The following is a 25,484-nucleotide window of genomic DNA, read 5'->3' as shown; positions in this document are numbered from 1 at the left end:
GAGAAATAGAATCTATAGACATTAAGAACAACTTTTTTAAACCATAAGGGGACATATCTCACTGAGTGGCATTTCTATCTTCCCCTATCTGCACCTGCAATGAATAGTAGGGATATAATAAATCAGCTACAAGACATATATCCAGAGCCTGGAACTCTGGGAGGAAGGGAGGAAAACAGAAGACAAGCATCACTGGCATTGGGCCCTGGGTAGACAGTTCATTGATATCTCTGTCACCATAGTCACGAAGCACATTGTGAGTAATAAAGCAGATCACAAGATTCTGACAAAGCCTCGGTTTTCTCATTTGAAACCTGGAGAATATTAGAATCTACCTGATGGGCTTTGGGTGCATTCAAGTGAGATAATGTGTTACTGTATTTATTACAGTGCTAATCAATAAAAGTGGCTATCACTATTATTTTTACAATTCTTTTCCCTTAATTACTAATATTACCACTCCTAAAACAGGTCCAGCCTTGCTGTGCCAACTGCATCCACTCCATCTCCTAACTCCTTCCAGAGAAACCAATGGGTATTACCTGCTGATTAACGGAGAAACCAATGGGTATTACCTGCTGATTAACGTTGCTCTCGTCTCTGAGTTCTCAGACATGTTGTCCTAGCTGTGGAGAAAGCTGATTTCTAGAAAGTTAGTCCTTTCCTCAGGGAAATGTGCCAGTAGGGAAATCGCAAGACAAACAATGAAAGAAACCTAATTACTTTTATTTACTTTTTCTGAACTGAAACATTTTTAGCAGAAACCTGCAACTCAGAAACAGAAGACTAACAAGACAGAAACCAGTACGTGGCTAAAGAAATAGCTTACATTAATTCAGGGACACAGATGCTACAGACAGATACCTTTGGCAGGTGACAAGATTCAGGTTTGTCAGGGAACATGAGGAGTGAACAGAGTAGTTCAGCTTTGAAAGGCCTTCAGTGAAAGTCATGTTAAGTTCTTTACTGGGAAAACTTTTTTCCTGTGTTGTATTCACAGCACTCAGATAATTTATTTTAGGTTCATTAATTTACTTATTTTACTTCTTATCATCCTTATGGTCAGAACGTTGAGTTTTGATGGTCCCTTGGAATTGATCAAGGGATCCAGTCAGTTGCAAAAGACAGCAGGCTCTTTACTATGACAAAATGAGGGCATGAATAAGTTGGTCCTCCTGTCAAACCTAGTCCAGAATAAGTTGTTGCCCCAAAAAGTTGCGTTCTCAAAGCCCGGGGAATCACTCAGGTGTCCTGGCCTTGTGGGGTGGATGAGCTTGTATCAGGAGTTTAGGGGAAGGCAGATCTGCAAAGAGAGGAGGAAGAATGGATCCGATTCCTGGCTGATCAGGAAAAGGGCTGATTTGTTCAACCGAGAGGTATAAAATCCAAAGGAATTTGCATTTGTTTCCCTGAGAATGAAAAATTACATTCAAAGAAGCAGCTTTTGAGACTGACTACAACATTGTATGTGGTCAATTTGGCCAGACATATATAGAGGGTAGGGAGGGTCATCATCTGTACATTGCTAGGCTGAGGCCTGGAAAATGGTTAGGAAGGGCAGGATGGTGAAATGAGAAGGCTATAGGGCTTTGGAGACAGACTGTGTTCCCACTCTACCACTTGCTAGCTCTGGGTCACTGAGCAAATAAGTTTTCCCCTTGTCAGCTCTAGGATTTTCATCTGTAAAACAATCTTAATAATACCCAAATGAAATATCAAATAAAAGGATACTTGTGGAAAACATTATAAAGTATGTACCCCATGTAGAAAGTTCTGTTGGTTTATAGAACCAAGTGGGTTTCTATCAAAGTTTGAGGAGAATCAAGGGATATGTTTGTCTGGTGACATCATCACTGTAAACAACAACAGCTTTCCATAAGTCCTACAGTGCTAGGCAGCAAGGACATTGATCTGTTCCAAAGTAGCAATATTTATATTCCACATACTTTCTGTTAAAAGATTTCTGTGTTCACTTAGACAACACATATACTAAAGTTGGAACAATACAGAGAAGATTAGCATTTGCCCCTGAGCAAAAATGACAGGAAAATTCATGAAGCATTCCACAAATTAAAAAAATTAAGAAAGATTCCTGCAATGCACTGGAAGTATAATATGGATCTCAGTACAAATGTCATAAATGTATATTAGGGAAACAAGGATTTTGCGCGGAGAAAGCTGTAGTGCTTTACTCATTTTGTAAAAAATCATACTCAGACACTTCCGGAAGTAATGTATAACCAGGACATTTTGTCATGAAGTAGCAGAATAACTTTCCTTTCTTATCCCATAATCAGGAGTAAGACTAGAATAAGAACTGAGCTCCTTCAATATCAAGTTCAATGTTTCACCTACAGTAACAGGCTTTTCCTTGAGAAGGGCATCCCTAATATCTCCAATCCTTATTTTGTTCTAATTGCTGATGAATTTTACCACAGTAGAGTAGTGGAACTTGCTGACTATAGATAAAGCTGATTTCAGCAGGAGTTACAGAATTCAGCCTAGAGAAAAACTGAGCTGAGAAGAGAACAACCCAGCTAGGACCATTTTCTTCATTCCTATATGGCTGAGGCTGGTCCCCTTCCTGGCAGCACATCCTTGATGACTGTCCAGTTGAGTTTTAAATAATTCAAGTGATTGGCCTCCTATGATATCTCCTGGGAGCTCATTCCATCATAGAAAGGAGCTGACTCTCAGGAAGTCTTTCTTGACATAACGTTATTGTGTATGATTGTCTCCCCCATACCCACCAACAACCAGTTCTTGTGTATAATTTCTTCATATTCTTCATACATTTTCTCCCATTGAATTTTACATCACAAAGAAATAAATATGAGTGGAAGGAAGGAAGCAAGAAAGGAGGGAGGCAGGGAGGAAGGAAGAAGGAGGAAGGAAGAAGGAAGGAAGGAAGGAAGAAAGGAAGGAAGGAAGGAAGAAAGGAAGGAAGGAAGAAGAGGAAGGAAGGAAGAGGAAGGAAGGAAGAAGGAAGGAAGGAAGAAGAAGGAAGGAAGGAAGGAAGAAAGGAAGGAAGGAAGGAAGAGGAAGGAAGAAGAAGGAAGGAAGGAAGAAGGAAGGAAGGAAGGAGAAGGAAGGAAGAAAGGAAGGAAGGAAGGAAGAAGAAGGAAGGAAGGAGAAGGAAGGAAGAAGGAAGGAAGGAAGGAGGAAGAAGGAAGGAAGGAAGAAGGAAGGAAGGAAGGAAGGAAGGAAGGAAAGGAAGGAAGAGGAAGGAAGAAGGAAGGAAGGAAGAAGAAGGAAGGAAGAAGGAAGGAAGGAAGAAGAGGAAGGAAGAAGGAGGAAGGAAGAAAGGAAGGAAGAAGAAGGAAGGAGGAAGAAGGAAGAAGGAAGAAGGAAGGAAGGAAGAAAGGAAGGAAGGAAGAAGGAAGGAAGAAGGAAGAAAGGAAGGAAGGAAGGAAGGAAGGAAGGAAGAAGGAAGAAGGAAGAAAGGAAGGAAGGAAGGAGAAGGAAGGAAGGAAGGAAGGAAGAAAGGAAGGAAGGAAGGAAGGAAGGAAGGAAGGAGGAAGGAAGAAAGGAAGGAAGGAAGGAAGGAAGGAAGAAAGGAAGGAAGGAAGAAGGAAGGAAGGAAGAAAGGAAGGAAGGAAGAAGGAAGGAAGGAAGAAAGGAAGGAAGGAAGAAGGAAGGAAGGAAGAAAGGAAGGAAGGAAGAAGGAAGGAAGGAGAAGGAAGGAAGGAAGAAGGAAGGAAGAAGGAAGAAGAAGGAAGGAAGGAAGGAAGAAGGAAGGAAGGAAGGAAGGAAGAAGGAAGGAAGGAAGGAAGAAGAAGGAAGGAAGGAAGAAAGGAAGGAAGGAAGGAAGGAAGGAAGGAAGGAAGGGAGGGGAAGGGGATGGGAGGGAAGGAGGAGGGGGAAGGGGAGGGGGAGGGGGAAGGGTTAGGGATGGAGGGAAAAAAATAAGTGATGGAGGTTAGATATGATGGGAAGGGGGATGAGGTAGGGTTGTTGGCTGAAGAAGGGAGAGGAGGCACAGAGTAAAGCATAGACTAAAAGAAAGAACTGGTCGTTGGGGGGATGGGGGAGACAAAACACTAAAAGGAAGAACTAGTTGGAGGGTGGTATGGACATCTCTCAGCATGAATTTAAGGAGGCAGCATCAGTCCAAAATCAACAGTAAATCCTTTTCCTAATTTCTGCCTCTCTCTGAGCCTAAAGACGTTGATCTTAAGAATCTCAATGGGTTTAGCCAACTCGACAGTTGTTAACCTTAAATTCATATTTAATCCATTTACAAACTACTCCGTAGTTATCCGTGTTAACATGCACAAAAGAGCTTGTGCACCAGGCCCGAGGAGGAATGTGGAGTGAGGCTGAGAGAGGCAGCTTAACTTTCACCCACTTGGGGACTTCGCTGTTGCTTTTCCACAGATCACCACCAACCTCCATAGACACCAAGTTCACACTCCTTTGTGTCTATCCACTTTTGAACTTTGTGTTTCAAAAGGAATGTATACCTGAGGGAATTAAGAAATGAGCAGAGAAGACTATAGATCACAAGGGGGGATCCATGGTTTCCAGGGCCAGATTCTTCCCCACTGTCTGTAAAGTCAAGGGCAGAGTTCCCAGATGAGTGCCATAAAGATAAACTCTAATGGTTCTGTTGAAAACAAAGAAAAAAAACACCCAAAAATGGGATCAATTTTTGTATCAGTGTTTCCTCACATTAGCCAAGAGTAGGTATGTTTTCACCAGAATCAAGCTCAGCTCCACTTAATATGCATTTAACTCCACAGTTTCTGGATCATCATGACATCTCAAATCTACCTCCTGTTTAACTGCACACTCCCTGCAAGGACTATCTGTGTTCTCAAAACAAAATTCCAAATCCTCAACACTGTGCACCAGGCCCTGCCTGATCTGGTCTTTGTCTTTCCAACCTTTGTTCTGGCCACCTTCCCCACTTCAGGCCCACACTGGCTGTCATCAGCTTTCTAAAGGGTAGCATGCACCTCCTCTGTGCCTTGGGGGCTTCTACATGCACAGCCCCCTTGCCTTTTACTGCATTCTCTGATATCCTCCCCTTCCCCTGATTAGTCCCCACTCACCTCTCATACCACCTTAATTATTCCATCCTCAGGGAAAGCTTCTCTGACCACCTCCACTCCCAGGCTAGGTCAGGTCCCTCTCACAGAACTTTGCATCCAAGGCAGGTATAATTATTTTTTTAACTTTTACGTTCAGGGATACAAGTTCAGGTTTGTTACATAGGTAAATTTGTGTCGTGGGGATTTGTTATACAGATTATCTCATCACCCAGGTATTAAGCCTAGTACCCATTAGTTATTTTTCTGATCCTCTCCCTCCTCCCACCCTCTACCCTCCAAAAGGTCCCAGTGTGTGATGTTCCCCTCTATGTGTCCATGTATTCTCATGATTTATCTCCCACTTATAAGTGAGAACAAGTGATATTTGGCTTTCTGTTCCTGCATTAGTTTGCTAAGAATAATGGCCTCCAGCCCCATTTATGTCCCTGCAAAGCAATGATCTCATTCTTTTTTATGGTTGCATAGTATTCCACGGTATATACGTACCACATTTTACTTCCAGTCCATCACTAATGGGCAATTAGGGTGATTCCATGTCTTTGCAGTTGTGAACAGCAGAGCAGGTATAACTAAACACATAATCATATAGTTCACAGTTAAGGGAATCCACTTCCATTACTGTAAACTCTGGGACAGACACCTGGTCTGCTTTGCTCACCTGTGTCTACAGGTCCTACTAATGCCTTGTGTACACTGGAAACTTACCCTTTCTTGCAAGAAAAATGGCAGTGTAAGTTATAGCCCACACTTAGAAGCAGGCCTGTCTATAAGGTGTGATCCCTAGGATGCAGAAGTATGTGGTAGTTATTCAAAGTGAATAAAACAATTAAAATCTATTGTTATCTATTCTTTAAGTGGAGTAAAAGAAGCCTTTCTCAGCTGGAAACTAGTTTGCTGCCAGTTCAAGTTATCAAAGCAATCCTCCAAGGGCCTCACAGGTGGGTTGCAGGGTTTAGTCAACACAGGGTCAGAGACACATATCTCCTCAAAATAATGACCCATCTCCTGGGCGTTTTATCCATTTTCCTATTATACTTCCCTCATCTTCTTAGAATGCATTACTTTTCTGATTTAAACTGTTAATCCACTGAGACGAGAACACAACTTTGTTTCCTACAACAGCCAGTGCACAGTTAAATAATGATTACAATAATATTTAAGGATAACAACCATAGAACATGCCTGGGGAAAATTAAGAAGATTTTCTTTTTTTTTTTTTTTTTTTTTTTGAGACAGAGTTTCCCTCTTGTTGCCCTGGCTGGAGTGCAATGGTACAATCTCAGCTCACCACAACCTCCACCCCCACCAGGTTCTAGCAATTCTCCTGCCTCAGCCTCCTGATTAGGTGGGATTACAGGCATGTACCACCACAGCCAGGTAATTTTGTATTTTTAGTAAAGGTGGGGTTTCTCCATGTTGGTCAGGCTGGTCTCAAACTCCCGACCTCAGTTGAACCGCCCACCTTGGCCTACCAAAGTGTTGGGATTACAAGCCTGAGCCACCACGCCTGGCAAGAAGATCTTAAAGTATTGTTTTTCCTTACATAGCAGAGAGTTAATTGTGATATTCAAATCTAAGTTACACATGGACAAGAAGAGTGAAGAGATTCAACAGTGTTACTAGACAAACACAAATCATCAATTATCCAGAAGCTGTATCAGCTGAAGACATAAGTGAAGGCAACTAATAAATAGCCCAGTGGCTACAGGAACCACTGAAACACGTGAAAAATCGAGCACATTCAGAAGAAAGAGATAGTTCTAGAGGCCTCCTCAGGGAATAGAATTTTGAAAATTTGGAGAAATGGGAATGAACAGTGTTAAGGGCCCTGAGAGGAAGACATGGGCACCTGAAAAGTGTCTAAGCAGGACCACAACACCATCATCATTACATCCTGTTAAAGTTGAGCTGGTAAAGGAGCTTCCCACACAGCATCAGCTGGTGCTGGGGACACAAGGAGACAGCAGAGAAGCAGTGGCTCATGTTCCCGACTTTTCTGTAAGCCCTGTAATGAACACAAAGAGGTCAATAGCAGATGATATATTACAAAGGTCCAAATTAACCTGCTCTGTTTCAGATCCACAGGCCCAAGAGGAAGTGGGCAGGCAAAGGGAGATAGTCAGAACCTCACCTTATTTGTAAAACCCTCTTTCACTGCTGCCTCAGGAATCTCTTCTAACCCTGACCGCTCCTGCTCTCATGCCTGTGTCACCCACCTGGCTCTGAGGTTTTGATATTTCTGGTGGTCAGTCCTTACAGTGGAGCTACCTTGTCTCTCTAGGTAGAACCAAGGAACTGTGGTCTGTCTCCTGCCACTGTCTTGCTTGGTCGCCTCCACACATGGAACAGATGTGGCTGCTGAACAAATCTTACACTTGAAAACAGTCTTGCCCTTCATCCAAATCACACACATAGAAATCATCAGGCTCGGGGGGCGGAGCAAGATGGCCGAATAGGAACAGCTCCAGTCTCCAACTCCCAGCGCGAGCGACACAGAAGACCGGTGATTTCTGCATTTTCAACTGAGGTACTGGGGTCATCTCGCTAGGGAGTGCCGGACAATCGGTGCTGGTCAGCTGCTGCAGCTGACCAGCGTGAGCTGAAGCAGGGCGAGGCATCGCCTCACCTGGAAGCACAAGGGGGAAGGAAATCCCTTTTCCTAGCCAGGGGAACTGAGACACACAACACCTGGAAAACGGGTAACTCCCACCCCAATACTGCGCTTTAAGGAAACAGGCACACACCAGGAGAATATATCCACACTGGCGGGAGGGTCCCACGCCACGGAGCCTCCCTCACTGCTAACACAGCCGTCTGCGGCGATCTATCCGCAAGGCAGCAGCGAGGCTGGGGGAGGGGCGCCCGCCATTGCTGAGGCTTAAGTAGGTAAACAAAGCCGCTGGGAAGCTCCAACTAGGTGGAGCTCACAGCAGCTCAAGGAAGCCTGCCTGTCTCTGTAGACTCCACCTCTGGGGAGAGCACACAGCTGAAGTCCAATAGGGGAAGCAGCGGGGGCCGGTGCAGACGCGAACGACTCTGTCAGACAGCTTTGGGGAGAGCTGTGGATCTCGCAACGCGGAGGTTGAGATCTGAGAACGGACAGACTGCCGGCTCAGGTGGGTCCCTGACCCCTGAGTAGCCTAGCTGGGAGACATCCCCCACTAGGGGCAGTCTGACACCGCACACCTCACAGGGTGGAGTCACCCCTGAGAGGAAACTTCCAAAGGAAGAATCAGACAGGTACACTCGCTGTTCAGCAATATTCTATCTTCGGCAACCTCTGCTGCTGATACCCAGGCAAACAGGGTCTGGAGTGGACCTCAAGCAATCTCCAACAGACCAACAAACAGTCCTTCTGACTGTCAGACGGAAAACTATCAAACAGGAAGGACACCTATACCAAAACCCCATCAGTATGTCACCATCATCAAAGACCAGAGACAGATAAAACCACAAAGATGGGGAAGAAGCAGGGCAGAAAAGCTGGAAATTCAAAAAATAAGAGCGCATCTCCCCCTGCAAAGGAGCGCAGCCCGTCGCCAGCAACGGATCAAAGCTGGTCAGAGAATGACTTTGACGAGATGAGAGAAGAAGGCTTCAGTCCATCAACTTCTCAGAGCTAAAGGAGGAATTACGTACCCAGCGCAAAGAAACTAAAAATCTTGAAAAAAGAGTGGAAGAATTGACAGCTAGACTAATTAATGCAGAGAAGATCATAAACGAAATGACAGAGATGAAAACCATGACATGAGAAATACGTGACAAATGCACAAGCTTCAGTAACCGACTCGATCAACTGGAAGAAAGAGTATCAGCGATTGAGGATCAAATGAATGAAATGAAGCGAGAAGAGAAACCAAAAGAAAAAAAGAAGAAAAAGAAATGAACAAAGCCTGCAAGAAGTATGGGATTATGTAAAAAGACCAAATCTACGTCTGATTGGGGTGCCTGAAAGTGAGGGGGAAAATGGAACCAAGTTGGAAAACACTCTTCAGGATATCATTCAGGAGAACTTCCCCAACCTAGTAGGGCAGGCCAACATTCAAATTCAGGAAATACAGAGAACGCCACAAAGATACTCCTCCAGAAGAGCAACTCCAAGACACATAATTGCCAGATTCACCAAAGTTGAAATGAAGGAAAAAATCTTAAGGGCAGCCAGAGAGAAAGGTCGGGTTACCCACAAAGGGAAGCCCATCAGAATAACAGCAGATCTCTCGGCAGAAACTCTACAAGCCAGAAGAGAGTGGGGGCCAATATTCAACGTTCTTAAAGAAAAGAATTTTCAACCCAGAATTTCATATCCAGCCAAACTAAGTTTCATCAGTGAAGGAGAAATAAAATCCTTTACAGATAAGCAAATGCTTAGAGATTTTGTCACCACCAGGCCTGCCTTACAAGAGACCCTGAAGGAAGCCCTAAACATGGAAAGGAACAACGCTACCAGCCATTGCAAAAAAACATGCCAAAATGTAAAGACCATCGAGGCTAGGAAGAACTGCATCAACTAACGAGCAAATAACCAGTTAATATCATAATGACAGGATCAAGTTCACACATAACAATATTAACCTTAAATGTCAATGGACTAAATGCTCAATTAAAAAGACACAGACTGGCAAACTGGATCAAGAGTCAAGACCCATCAGTCTGCTGTATTCAGGAGACCCATCTCACATGCAGAGACATACATAGGCTCAAATAAAGGGATGGAGGAAGATCTACCAAGCAAATGGAGAACAAAAAAAAGCAGGGGTTGCAATCCTAGTCTCTGATAAAACAGACTTTAAACCATCAAAGATCAAAAGAGACAAAGAAGGCCATTACATAATGGTAAAGGGATCAATTCAACAGGAAGAGCTAACTCTTCTAAATATATATGCACCCAATACAGGAGCACCCAGATTCATAAAGCAAGTCCTTAGAGACCTACAAAGAGACTTAGACTCCCTACAATAATAATGGGAGACTTCAACACTCCACTGTCAACATTAGACAGATCAACGAGACAGAAAGTTAACAAGGATATCCAGGAATTGAACTCATCTCTGCACCAAGCGGGCCTAATAGACATCTATAGAACTCTCCACCCAAATCAACAGAATATACATTCTTCTCAGCACCACATCGCACTTCTTCCAACATTGACCACATAATGGAAGTAAAGCACTCCTCAGCAAATGTACAAGAACAGAAATTATAACAAAACTCTCTCTCAGACCACAGTGCAATCAAACTAGAACTCAGGACTAAGAAACTCAATCAAATCGCTCAACTACATGGAAACTGAACAATGCTCCTGAATGTACTGGGTACATAACGAAATGAAAGCAGAAATAAAGATGTTCTTTGAAACCAATGAGAACAAAGAACAACATACCAGAATCTCTGGGACACATTAAAGCAGTGTGTAGAGGGAAATTTATAGCACTAAATGCCCACAAGAGAAAGCAGGAAAGATCTAAAAATGACACTCTAACATCACAATTAAAAGAACTAGAGAGGCAAGAGCAAACACATTCAAAAGCTAGCAGAAGGCAAGAAATAACTAAGATCAGAGCAGAACTGAAGGAGATAGAGACAAAAAACCCTCCAAAAAATCAATGAATCCAGGAGTTGGTTTTTTGAAAAGATCAACAAAATTGACAGTGCTAGCAAGACTAATAAAGAAGAAAAGAGAGAGGAATCAAATAGACGCAATAAAAAAAGATAAAGGGGATATCACCACTGACCCCACAGAAATACAAACAACCATCAGAGAATACTATAAATGCCTCTACGCAAATCAACTAGAAAATCTAGAAGAAATGGATTTCTGGACACTTACACTCTCCCAAGACTAAACCAGGAAGAAGTTGAATTCCTGAATAGACCAATAGCAGGCTCTGAAATTGAGGCAACAATTAATAGTCTACCCACCAAAAAAAGTCCAGGACCAGATGGATTCACAGCTGAATTCTACAGAGGTACAAGGAGGAGCTGGTACCATTCCTCCTGAAACTATTCCAATCAATAGAAAAAGAGGGAATCCTCCCTAACTCATTTTATGAGGCCAACATCATCCTGATACCAAAGCCTGGCAGAGACACAACAAAAAAAGAGAATTTTAGACCAATATCCCTGATGAACATCGATGCAAAACTTCTCAATAAAATACTGGCAAACCGGATTCAGCAGCACATCAAAAAGCTTATCCACCATGATCAAGTGGGCTTCATCCCTGGGATGCAAGGCTGGTTCAACATTCGCAAATCAATAAACGTAATCCAGCATAAACAGAACCAAAGACAAGAACCACATGATTATCTCAATAGATGCAGAAAAGGCTTTTGACAAATCAACAGCACTTTATGCTAAAATGCTCAATAAATTCGGTATTGATGGAACGTACCTCAAAATAATAAGAGCTATTTATGACAAACCCACAGCTAATATCATACTGAATGGGCAAAAACTGGACAAATTCCCTTTGAATACTGGCACAAGACAGGGATGCCCTCTCTCACCACTCCTATTCAACATAGTGTTGGAAGTTCTGGCTAGGGCAATCAGGCAAGAGAAAGAAATCAACGGTATCTAGTTAGGAAAAGAAGAAGTCAAATTGTCCCTGTTTGCAGATGACATGATTGTATATTTAGAAAACCCCATCATCTTAGCCCAAAATCTCCTTAAGCTGATAAGCAACTTTAGCAAAAGTCTCAGGATACAAAATTAATGTGCAAAAATCACCAAGCATCCTTATACACCAGTAACAGACAAGCAGAGAGCCAAACAGGAATGAATTTCCATTCACAATTGCTTCAAAGAGAATAAAATACCTAGGAATCCAGCTTACAAGGGATGTAAAGGACCTCTTCAAGGAGAACTACAAAACCACTGCTCAGTGAAATCAAAGAGGACACAAACAATGGAAGAACATACCATGCTCATGGATAGGAAGAATCAATATCGTGAAAATGGCCATACTGCCCAAGGTTATTTATAGATTCAATGCCATCCCCATCAAGCTACCAATGACTTTCTTCACAGAATTGGAAAAAAACTGCTTTAAAGTTCATATGGAACAAAAAAAGAGCCCGCATTGCCAAGACAATCCTAAGTCAAAAGGACAAAGCTGGAGGTGTCACGCTACCTGACTTCAAAATATACTACAAGGCTACAGTAACCAAAACAGCATGGTACTGGTACAAACAGAGATATAGACCAATGGAACAGAACAGAGTCCTCAGAAATAATACCACACATCTACAGCCATCTGATCTTTGACAAACCTGAGAGAACAAGAAATGGGGAAAGGATTCCTATTTAATAAATGGTGCTGGGAAAATTGGCTAGCCATAAGTAGAAAGCTGAAACTGGATCCTTTCCTTAACCCTTATATGAAGACTAATTCAAGATGGATTAGAGACTTAAATGTTAGACTAATACATAAAAACCCTAGAAGAAAATCTAGGTAGTACCATTCAGGACATAGGCATGGGCAAGGACTTCATTTCTAAAACACCAAAAGCAACGGCAGCAAAAGCCAAATTGACAAATGGGATCTAATTAAACTAAGAGCTTCTGCACAGCAAAAGAAACTACCATCAGAGTGAACAGGCAACCTACAGAATGGGGAAAATTTTTGCAACTACTCATCTGACAAAGGGCTAATATCCAGAATCTACAAAGAACTCAAACAATATACAAGAAAAAACAAACAACCCCATCAAAAAGTGGGCAAAGGATATGAACAGACATTTCTCAAAAGAAGACATCCATACAGCCAACAGACACATGAAAAAATGCTCATCATCACTCGCCATCAGAGAAATGCAAATCAAAACCACAATGAGATACCATCTCACACCAGTTAGAATGGCAATCATTAAGAAGTCAGGAAACAACAGGTGTTGGAGAGGATGTGGAGAAATAGGAACACTTTTACCTGTTGGTGGGATTGTAAACTAGTTCAACCATTATGGAAAACAGTATGGCGATTCCTCAAGGATCTAGAACTAGATGTACCATATGACCCAGCCATCCCACTACTGGGTATATACCAAAGGATTATAAATTACTCTACTACAAAGACACATGCACAGTATGTTTATTGCGGCACTATCACAATAGCAAAGACTTGGAATCAACCCAAATGTCCATCTGTGACAGACTGGATTAAGAAATGTGGCACATATACACCATGGAATACTATGCAGCCATCAAAAAGGATGAGTTTGCGTCCTTTGTAGGGACATGGATGCAGCTGGAAACCATCATTCTTAGCAAACTATCACAAGAAGGAAACCAAACACCGCATGTTCTCACTCATAGGTGGGAACTGAACAATGAGATCACTTGGACTCGGGAAGGGGAACATCACACACTGGGCCTATCATGGGGAGGGGAGGGGGGAGGAGGAGGGATTGCATTGGGAGTTATACATGATATAATGATGCAATGATGGGTGCTGACGAGTTGATGGGTGCAGCACCACACATGGCATAAGTATACAATGTAACAAACCTACACGTTATGCACATGTACCCTAGAACTTAAAGTATAATATAAATAAATAAATAAAAGAAATCATCAGGCTCATCCCACCAGTCTCTCCTGATATTGTTTGGTCCTAATGCTCACTTTCTAACTGAATAGCTGAACATTTTCAGGCCTGGCAGTTTATTGCAGACACCCTCTGGTGAAACATCAAAGAGGCCACAGCATGCTTCTTGTGGAACCAACTACAATGGTGGAATTTTCCATCCTTTCTCTGGTTTGAACACTGTATATTTGCGATGCAGGTGGCCCAGCTTCATTCCCTGCTGTATTCTTTAATTAGTCTGGTTTCTGGGTCGTGTTGTTGGTGTCCTGGTGCTTCTTCTTAGATGCTACGCTATGTGAATGACCTGTGAGGCCTCTTGTGTTTCCTTATTGGAATCTGGGTAGATTCTTCAAAGATCGTTGTTTCTTAAGGATGCTTGGGCTGCGTGAAATTGTTTAGTTCTTACTTTCTCCAAACTTCATCCATAATTTGCCCTGCTCTACAGTGATTGAAAACTTGGGTACATAATCTTGAACCAAGATAAAATGGGAAAGAAAAATTGGACCTTTCTTCATTTTCTTTAATTAAAAAGTTAGCAAGAAGACAACCCAGGGAAAATCATTACATCTTTAATGTCAGCTATTAGGTAGGATAACAGAATGGAAATGGACTAGAATGAATTCAAATTTTGCTTTGGTACTATCTGGCCAAATGACCTCAAACAATCATCTCAACTGTTAAAGTAACAATTTCTTCTTCTGCAAAATGAAGGAATTACACTAAATAAACCACCTGAAAAGACTTTCTTGGCTCTAACATTCTATGGAGATATACCACACCAATCTCAAAAGCTTAGAAATGCAACTGCTTTAGTTCAGTGGGGGATTTGAACATGGCTAATATAAAAATCTTTAGAAATTTAAAGTCATTAGGTGAAATCTTTCATTTCCTTATATAAAAAATTCTCATTTCCTTCTATAAAATAGATTTTCATGCCTGTGGCCCCCATGATTGATGCTATTGTATAAGGCAAGTAAAAGAGAAAATAGCAGGAAAGAAAAAAATACTTACTCCAGATAGTGACTATAGAATCGTTCTAAGCAGTTTGTACATGTCATCTTATAATCCTCATAACAGCTCAACCATAGGCATTATTGTCTCAATTTTATAGGTGAAATGGAGACCTAGAGAAGTAAAGCAAGTTGCTTAAAATTATACGATGAGTAATGGTGTTTCTCCAGATTACGTCCAAATTGCTGATTTCATGGCTCTCTTTTTATGCTACCAAAACAATACTACACAGATAAACAACAACAATAACAAGAACAACTTGAATTTACTATAAACAATGCAAACAATTCTTCAAAAGATTTTTTATTGACAGACAAGAGAAGGGAAATGTTGTCTCATATTTGTGGTATGGAAGATTCCTGGAGAAGATGGTCTTTTAAGAGCCTTTTCCAAATCCCCATGGTGTATCTGCCTCATTTTTACTGAAGTATGTATCTTCTGGTGGGATAAATTCATCATCAATAGCAGCAACAGTGTCATCATCATCACATATAAAACAGGGCATATGAGTACAACTGACCTCCTTGTGAAAAACTGCCTTCCTTTGATGTTTGGGAAAATGCAGATGGTACTGATCTTTTGATGTTCAGCTCTGGGACAAGGAGGTTGCAATGAATTATAAAGAGACCGTGGCAGGAGGAAGAATTTGGAAAAAGTCAAGTTCTAAACTACAACTCCTGTTACTCTGAGAAAACACAGATTCTCCCATTAATGCCCAGCAGTTTCATCAGGAAATTCCTGCTAGCTAACACTGACTTCATGGACTCTACCCTGGGTGTGGAATGGTTAAGGAGAACACAGAGTGTCTGTATAAGCAAAGCTCCAAAAATCTCCACCATCTCCAGGGAAGAGGAGATTTTAAGGGCACTGCATATTTCCCAGAAAGTGGTTATATATAGAGTATAGTGGATGTTTATTAGGGAAATCCCTTGCCTATATGGAGGTTTCTGGCAGGGAGTACATGAAGTAAATTGAGAGTCGCCTTTTCCCACCTACCACGAAGGCCCACATGAGTAGTAAAAAATGCATGCTCATGGCCAGACAGGTTTATGTTGGTGTGATTGCTTCTTCTAGTCACTTCCTGAGGCACAACACCCAAACCATGTTGGTGAGCCCATCATTACATCTCTCACTCTCCATCCCTAACTCGCATCTTCCCACCTCCTACCTTGTCATCCACAACAGTGCTTAGAATTTAATGAGATGTTCACGTGGTAGATTGAATAGTCCTGAAAACAGTGATTCAATCCCTAATGCTAAAAACTGGAAACTTTTCACATTGCTCTTTTGAGGAAATTGACATCCAAGGGTTCAGTCAACCTGTCTTCAGGCTGCTCTGGTAGAATTAATTCAGTATTTGCACACCCACAGTCACTGTTATCTACAAAGGCCATTTAAACCTACAAAGAAAACACATTTTTGTCTCTTGCTTAATCAATGGCTAAGTCTTTATCACATACAATTTTTAAAAGTCCTAAAGTCAATGTGCTGGCTCTGGACCCTGAAAGAAGGACACAAAGAATGTTAGCTATTTCTTCCTGCTTTACAGGAGGGACAGATATTTTGAATTGTTTTCCAAATAGTAAAGGATCAGTATGCAGAGTTATTTACCCACTCTTTTTTGACCACCACTCTCATCAGCTATATTTGATAACATGTTAAAAAACACAGATTCCCTATGACCTAGGCATTACATACATAGGGCTTTGTAACTAGGAAACACATGAAGGACTAAATGGCCTGAGTTTCAAACTGTCTGAAGCTGGATGGAGCTCCGGATTGAATAGAGATCTAATTTATGATTTTGACATGAATAATAGCATGTGCTACTGTATTATTTGAGAGCATTGGAATTCAAGTAACAGATCATCACTGAGCTAGCTTAAGAATCAGCATGGAGGCCGGGCACGGTGGCTCACGCCTGTAATCCCAGCACTTTGGGAGGCCGAGACGGGCGGATCACAAGGTCAGGAGATCGAGACCATCCTGTAACATGGTGAAACCCCGTCTCTACTAAAAATACAAAAAATTAGCCGGGCGCCTGTAGTCCCAGCTACTCAGGAGGCTGAGGCAGGAGAATGGCGTGAACCCGGGAGGCGGAGCTTGCAGTGAGCCGAGATTGCGCCACTGCACTCCAGCCTGGGCGACAGAGCGAGACTCCGTCTCAAAAAAAAAAAAAAAGAATCAGCATGGAAATGTATCATGAAGTCATTGGGGAAAGGGGGTCACAGAAGAAAAGACAACAGCTGAATCTTAAGAAGGAGCTGGCATCAGGAAAGGATATAGTGTCAGGGCACCTCTGCCTGTGCATTTCACATCTTTAGCTGTTATCATCCATGCATTTGCTTTACCTGTCTCTGTCTGCAGACTAGCTCTCTTAAATACAGTCACATGGAACAAAGGGCTACGTCACAGCTTCTCATCTGACTCTGTCAATAGGAGGATGGATAAATTTGTGATATATCTATATAATAAAATAATATTCAGCAATAAAAAGGAATGAACGATGAAGCCATACAAATCATGGATGAATCTTAAATACATATTGCTAAATGAAAGAAGGCAGCCCAGGAAAGCATACTGTATGATTCCATTTATATTAAATTCTGGAAAGGGCAAATCTATGTACATTCCAAATAGATCAGTGGTTACCAGAGCTTCAGGAGTAGGGAGAGGAGGGCTGAAGTACAGGGGATTTTTTAGGGCAGTGAAACTATTCAATATGATAGTGTAATGGTGAATATATGATACTACACATTTTTTCCAAATTTCACAGAATTCTACAACTCAAGGAGTAAATAATGTATGCAAATTTTTAAAGCCCTTTTAAGAAGTCAGTGGAACCCAAGATAGAATACTATGAGAAAAAAAAAAATTATTACAAATACAAATACTGTATTGCAAAAAAAACTTCACTGAAAGGACTGGAAGAAAAAGGTGCTAATCTGAGTAGCTTAGGAAATGAATGGAGTTTATACAACTAAATAAAGACAAAATTAATGTGTATAATATGTGCATGTAAGATACACTCTATTTGGTTTTTCCTGAGTGGTTGTAGATTAACAATTCTGAAACTACTACATTTGTATACTGGAATTCAACTTAGAACCATTAACTTAGAGAAGAAAAAATAAGCAATGAAAAATACTGATACAATAAGAAATAAAACTAAGAGAAGCAGAATAATATTTTGACAAATAATGAATGCATGCTCACAAGACAGATACAACATCTTCCCAAGTGTTGAGAGACAACAGGAGAGAGGGGTTAACAGCATGAAGACGGAGACAGCTTCCTTTAGGGTAACTTTAACAAAGTCATGGATGCAGTTCTAGTTTTTTCCCCCTGGAGCACTAAGCAGACCCAAAGGGCATGCCACCTCTGCCAGAGGTTCTGTTTCCAGGAACTGACTGGAACATAATGACCACCTAAGAGAATTCACTGTGACAGCTAGGATCTTGTGTGGATAATGAGCCAAGATTCAGAGCATAGAGTATAGAGAAGTTAAGAAGGGTCAAAATTCAAGAAGGGCAATAGCAGGAAGGTATGAATCTGGGAAAGTTTTTACTAATAGTTCTGAAACCATCACAGTACCCGTTTAGTGGCCTGGGTGTATGCAGGCCATAGGGCATCAAGGTAATTTATATTTTATTTTTTATTTTTTAACTTTTAAGTTCGGGAGTACATGTGCAGGCTTGTTACACAGGTAAACGTGTGTCATGGGGGTTTGTTGTACAGATCATTTCATCACCTAGGTATTAAGCTATTAAGCCTAGTACCCATTAGTTATTTTTCCTGATCCTCTCCCTCCTTCCACCCTCTGCACTCCAGTAGGCCCCACTGTGTGTTGTTTTTCTCTGTGTGTCCATGTATTCTCATCATTTACCTCCCACTTATAAATGAGAACATGCTGTATTTGGCTTTCTGTCCCTGTGTTAGACTGCCAAGCATAATGGCCTCCAGCTCCATTTATGTCCCTGCAAAGGACATAATCTCTTTCTTTCTTATGGCTATATAGTATTTCATGGTGTTATGTACCACATTTTCTTTTTTCAGTGCATCAATGATGGCCGTGTAGGTTGATTCCATGTCTTTGTTATTGTGAATAGTACTGCAATAAACATACATGTGCATGTGTCTTTATAATAGAATCATTTATTTTATTTTATTTTATTTTTTTTTTTTTTGTGGCTGGGAGGGAGGCACAGTATATACCCAGTAATGGGATTGCTGGGGTTGAATGGTATTTCTGTTTTTAGGTCTGTGAGGAATCACCACACTGTCTTCCACAATGGTTAAACTAATTTACACTCCCACCAACAGTGTAAAAGTGTTCCTTTTTCTCCACAACCTTGTCAGCATCTGTTATTTTTTGACTTTTTAGTAACAGCCATTCTGACTTGTGTGAGATGGTATCTCATTGTGGTTTTGATTTGCATTTCTCTAATGATCAGTGATGCTGAGCTTTTTTCATATGATTATTGGCTTCATGTATGTCTTACTTTGAGAAGTGTCTCTTCATGTCCTTTGTCCACTTTTCAATCATTTTTTTCTTGTAAATTTTTTTAGGTTCCTTATAGATAATGGATATTAGACCTTTGTCACATGAATAGTTTGCAAAAATTTTCTCCCATTCTGTAGGTTGTCTGTTTACTTTGTTGATAGTTTATTTTGCTGTGCAGAAGCTCTTTAGTTCATTTAGGTCCCATTTGTCAATTTTTGCTTTTGTTGCAATTGTTTTTGGCATCTTCATCATAAAATCTTTGCTTGTGCCTATGTCCTGAATGGTATTGCCTAAGCTTTTTTTCTAGTGTCTTTTTCCACCCTCTGCATGTAAACTTTTTATAGTTTTGGGTTTTACATTTAAGTCTTTAATCCATCCTGAGTTGACTTTTGTATATGGTGTATGGAAGAGGTCCAGTTTCCATTTTGTGCATATGGCTAGCCAGTTATCCCAGCAACATTTATTAAATAGGGAACATTTCATCTATAAATTGTTTTTGTCAGGTTTGTTGAAGATCAGATAGTTGTAGGTGTGCAGTCTTATTTCTGGGTTCTCTATTCTGTTCCATTGTCTATGTGTCTGTTCTTGTACCGGTACTATGCTGTTTTGGTTACTGTGGCCCTGTATCCATAGACGAATTAATACCTAAAGAGAGAGAATCTGGATCTTGGAAACAAACTGACCAGAAAAGGCTTGGGATTTGGAAAGTGTAAATCAGCCTAACTAGATGGCTCTGCAGTGTCTCATATTTCCTATCCTTCCGTCTCACTTTCTCTAGAGCTCCAACTTTAGCAATTGCATCACCTCATCATGACTTTCAGTTCTGAGACCTTGTTACTTTTTCCTGTTTTCACTGGTCACAGGTATTTATTTCCCTTCTTACCCAGGTAGATCCCCTGTTCCTTTTTGTTCACTCATTTGCTAATGCATTGATGTTACTCCTCCCTCCATTGTACTCAAGAACCAGCCCCAACTAGAAAACCTATTCATATTTCAACAGTGGTCCAATATCTACTTGGCCATGAGCTTGACTATGATACCATGTGGAAACTGAGAACTGTGGTGAGGGAAATAGGGAGATGCTAAGGTCAATAATAGCTGTCCTCTGAAGGCCAGAAGTATTGTTAGGAGATGTTCTTACAGAGCTAGTTGACCTTACAGCAACAAAAATAAAATAGTCCTGAACTGTAGAGTCTACAAGATGGTATTTTTCTATCAAAACAAAGTGAGAACAATTATAATGAGCTGAGCAGAAAGGTCAGAATATCAGCCAAGGAGGATTGACCAAATCATCCCTAGGTAGATCTATCTGCCCCCAAAGAAATAAAAAATAGATCACCTGGAGGCTGAGAGAAATTATCCCAATGAAAAGTCAAAATCCCTTGCTAAGTTTTTGGATCTGAGTGAGTTCTCAGACCTAGAACCAATGAACTGAAAGGAAGGCCTAGTCCTCAATGAAAGGGCCCTATAATATTACAGTAAATGTATATGATAATAATACTTCTAATTCTTCCCCAAAGGCAAATACAACCATTGAACTGGGTACTATATCCTAGGAAATGGTGAATATCCAAACATTTTTAAAACTAACTGGATGTATGATCCTAACTGACATTAATATCTGGGGACCCAAAGAGTCATCATGCCTCACCCATTAGAGTAAGCATCCTGTTAATAAATGGAGTTGTGGCTCAGGTCCCACTCACAGAGAATCCACTCAGCGCAAGGATATACCAGGGGTCATATGCCTGGACCCAATTTATAATTGGAATTTACATACTTGCTAGTTGGCAGAACCCCTACACTAATGCCTTGGCCTGTGGGGTAAGAGCTATCATCATGGAGAAAGCCGAGTGAAAGCCTCAGAAATTGCCCTATTAGGGAAAATCCCAGAGATCAGTGCCACCCTTACAGATCTAAATTATGAAGAGGTGGTGGTTTCTATCACATCACCATTGAATTTACCATTCTGGTCACTGGAAAAATCAGCCAGAACCTAGTGGAGGACAGTGGATTTATACAAATGCAATCCAGTAGCAGCCCAATTGCAACTGCCATGTAAAATGTGATTTCCTTGCTAAAGCAAATTAACAATATTTTTAGGTGCATAGTATGTGCCCACTTATCTGGCAAATGCACTCTTTCTCAGTCCCATCAGGAAGAGAAGATAAGAAACACTTTATATTCACAATGCACAAGAGTACACACCCACAGTCTCACTCTTCTTTGTGTAGCAACTACTTAATTAGGAAACCTGCAAGACTCCCTGTATTAGTCAGTTCTCACATTGCTATAAAGAAATACCTGAGACTGGGTGATATATGAGAAAAGAGGTTTAATTGGCTCACAGTTTCCCAGGCTGTGCAGGAAGCATGGCAGCATCTGCTTCTCGGGAGGTCTCAGGGAGATTTTACTCACGCCAGAAGGCAAAGCCAAAGCAGGCATCTTCACATGGCTAGAGCAGGAGCAAGAAAGAGAGGTGGGAGGTGCTACACACTTTTAAACAACCAGGTCTCGTGATAACTCACTCACTCACTATCACAAGAACAGCACTGAGAGGGTGGTGCTAAACCATTCATGAAGGGTTCACCCCCATGATCCAATGACCTCCCACCAGGCCCCACCTGGAAGACTGGAGATTACAATTTGACAAGAGATTTGGGCAGGTATACCCCCTATATTTCTAAGGTTCTTTTATTTTAAATATTAATGTAGGATACTGGGGGAATATTTTATATGAAACTGGATTCCATCTTTTTTTTTTTTTTTAGATGGAGTCTCCCTCTGTCACCCAGGCTGGAGTGCTGTGGCATGATCTCAGCTCACTGCAACCTCCACCTCTGGGTTCAAGCAATTCTCATGCCTCAGTCTCCTGAGTAGCTAGGATTACAGGCATATGCCACCACACAGCTAATTTTTGTACTTTTAATAGAGATGGGGTTTTTCCATGTTGGCTAGGATGGTCTTGAACTCCTGACCTCAGGTGATCCACCCACCTTGGCCTCCCAAAGTGCTGGGATTACAGGCATGAACCACTATGCCCAGCCAAAGCTGGATTCTAGTTTAAACTCAAAGCAGGAGGTAAATTTTTGCTTATCTTCCGGATTGGCAAACTCCTACTGATAGTACTCTTGTGTTTTGAATACATAAAAATAAAAGTGACCTACTACACTAGGAAAACAGAAAAGAACTTTTAAAACATTTAAAGATAGCTGTGGACTAAGAGTCAAAACATCTTTTGTTTAATATGATGGTCGTTTATTTTTCTTTTGTGTTTGTCTGTATACCTGGTATCCCTTTTGGACAGTTTTCTAATCTGCCTGCTGTCTGCTTTAGATACAGGAAGCAAAAAGATCTTATCACCTGAAAATGCACTTTCTGTATTTCTTCTGAGAAAATGTATTAGAGTTTTCAGAAATAAACTGCAGAAATGTTGGGTATAATGATGTGGGAAATACCCATCTATCAAACCTCAACTGCTGATTTCTCAAATAATTTGGAACAATATACTAGGAATTTTCTCTTTCTGCCAAAGTCTATACCAGTAAACATCTCAGAAGAGACTTTATGGGTAGTTTCTGTGTAGATTTATCGTTTGCATGCAAGAACATCAATCTCTTTAAATGTTGGTCAGAGAGAACACAGGTTGTGAATTAGGTGTGCCAGCTTGTCCAGAAACATGGGAAAGATAATCAAATGCCAAATGTCCTCTTCTTTGAAAATCCACTTTGTAATATTATGTTTTATATCAGCATGTGAGCATTGAATTTTCATGTGCAAATAGTTGTTTTAGAGTTTCAGTTCTCTCTTCCCACTTCTAAATTACCTACAGAAAAGTATCATGTTTCAGCAAAATTGAAAGTAAAAAACTAGAAAAAAAAAAAACTTTAAAGACATGAGAAAAATGTTATATGAGCCTCAAAATATAAATAGTTTCTACATATCAATAAGAAAAATGGAGCACTATAACAGATGTATCAAAGGTACATACAAATCACAATTGAACAAATGCCAAGCCCATAAAGAAAGTTATACACGTTTAAAAACTAAAAATTATTTGTATATTTTATCAAAATTTATTTTTTGAAATTGTTTTAATGATAATATAGCATGTGAGTTCTCTAATACATTTCTGATAGTGCTATAAGTGGGTACAGTCTTTCTTGAAAATAATTTGTTGATATGTGTCACTTGTCTTTGAAACATATGTATTACTTGACCTAGAAATCCCTCTTCTAGGAATTTGAGGACATTGTCAGAGAGATATTTGAAGTTTATTCCTTTAAGGTGGATATTAAAACAATATTCATATGTTTAAGTAAAAGTTCTAAATGTTGAAAAATTGATTATGTAAACAAGGGTACATTCAACGGACTTCTAAGCAACTATTAAAATTATTTATAAGAATATTTAAAGCACAGAAGAAATTGTCCAATATATCAGGTAGTGAAAATATCTACATAGAATTATGAAATCAGGATAAATTCCTTTTTTGGTTAAAAATCCAGTCAACTAACTAGAAAATTTATATATTATTTAATGTTTTTACCTTTTATTATGTATTTTTATATATGCATATGGAGGCGTCTGAACCAGACCTGTGATGACTGTCTGCTGGGAGAATGGCTTGTTCTTAGAATCAGACAGGCAGTCAGATACCTATAAGAAAAACTGTCCAGACTGGGAAAGGCAGTAAAGCTAGGCCCTCAGGAGGTCCTCACGGGATGAACTTAGGTCAGGTGTGCAGATGGCAAACATTTTTGTGGCTGGGTGGGGTTTCTTGGAATCCAGGAGCAATCCAGGCATCACTCCCAGTGCTTAGCCCTAAAGGGAAGCAATGAAAGAATATAGGGCCCGCTTTCAATGAGAGTGAAAATGTGCTGTGGAAGCATTTGTGACGGCACTAAGCATGCCTACAGGCAAATGGTCTAGACCTGGGGAAGGGCAATCTCCCACTTTCAGTCAAAAAGTTGATAGGTGCCGAGTTGATGGGTGCTGACGAGTTGATGGGTGCAGCACACCAACATGGCACAAGTATACATATGTAACAAACCTGCACATTATGCACATGTACCCTAGAACTTAAAGTATAATAAAAAATAAATAAATAAATAAATAATAACAAGTTGCATTATAAAGAACTGTTGCCCTTCTGTTCTGAGGTAGACAACCTTCATGTTTCTTTCTCTTATTGCTCTTTTTTTGCTTTGCAGCACAAATGGCATTTGTGTATGAGAAAGAAGGGCTATCCTTCCCCTTGAGAGTGAGTGAATATGAAATATCTCAATCAAGAGGATTATACCTAATGAATCCTGCACAAAACAAATAATTAGTTCCCATTGCTACTCGCAGGAGTAAGGAACAGTCCTCATTTTCTAGCTTAAGTGTACAGGAAACCTAGTCATTCAAGAATGACAAGTCATTTTATTTCAGAATCATACTTTAATCTGCCAAAGCAAATGAAAGTTGAAATGAGGATAAAATGTAGCATGACATGGCCATCTCTGATCATTTGTGACTGTAACAAGCACTTATACGGGATTGGGAGCACCATTCTTTGAGAATATGGAGACCCAGATTCTTTTATCAGCTCTTTCATGAACAAATTGTGTGAACTGATTGCTTAATCTATCTGGGCTTCAGTTTCCTCATCTTAAAAATTGAAAGGGTCAAATGTAACACCTTCAGTAAGCTGTTAGACTATAAACTATAAATTATCACATATGTGTATATTACTAAACACTTACATGTGTGTGGAGAATGATGTTGGTAACATTAAGTAGCCTTTTCTTGTTGTTTTCCTGCATGTCATAGTAAATGTTCAATGCAGGAGGAATACTGTTGCTATAAATTATTTCTGGTTCTATGTAATGCATTTAATGAAAGGGGCATCTTTGGTAGAATGACTCACATAATAAATATGGTACATATCTTCCTGTTTAGTAACCAGGCAAGTACATTTCTGTCATTACCATGATAGAATGTAAGCATCAGCTGCATGCTATCCACACCTTTTTGGGAAAGTGTTATTCACTGAGCCCTCCCCTTCCTCCTCCCCTGCTCAATTTCAGTGCTGACCCATTATATCACTTTGGTAAATCTCTCTAACATCTCCATGCCTTTGTTTTTGCTGAAGTGAAATAACAACTTTGGGTTAGACTTGTATCAAATAAGAAAAGGAAGAAGAACAAAAGCATTTTAAATGATTCTGTGAACAACAATGTTCAGAAAATGCTGCACACCTGATCCCTTCTCAGAGCCTTAGCATCACATTAACATTCTGGAGACTCTGAGAAATCCTGCACAACAAAATCCTGTCTAACTTTAATTC

The 25,484-nt window shown here is 40.5% G+C and overlaps 1 non-coding gene across 1 annotated transcript; it reads left to right on the top strand.

The window, feature by feature from the left end:
- The first annotated feature begins 1,965 nt into the window (after positions 1-1,965).
- LOC117069907 lies at positions 1,966-2,073 on the top strand. Its single transcript, XR_004431715.1, has one exon. It is a non-coding gene; the product is annotated as a U6 spliceosomal RNA (small nuclear RNA).
- Positions 2,074-25,484: the final 23,411 nt, after the last annotated feature.

This window comes from Trachypithecus francoisi, unplaced genomic scaffold (genome assembly GCF_009764315.1).
Source record: "Trachypithecus francoisi isolate TF-2019V2 unplaced genomic scaffold, Tfra_2.0 Contig01579, whole genome shotgun sequence".
NCBI classification, from domain to species: Eukaryota; Metazoa; Chordata; class Mammalia; order Primates; family Cercopithecidae; genus Trachypithecus; species Trachypithecus francoisi.
Note: the sequence above shows the minus strand (reverse complement) of the source record. Positions and strands in the feature narration are given on the sequence as shown.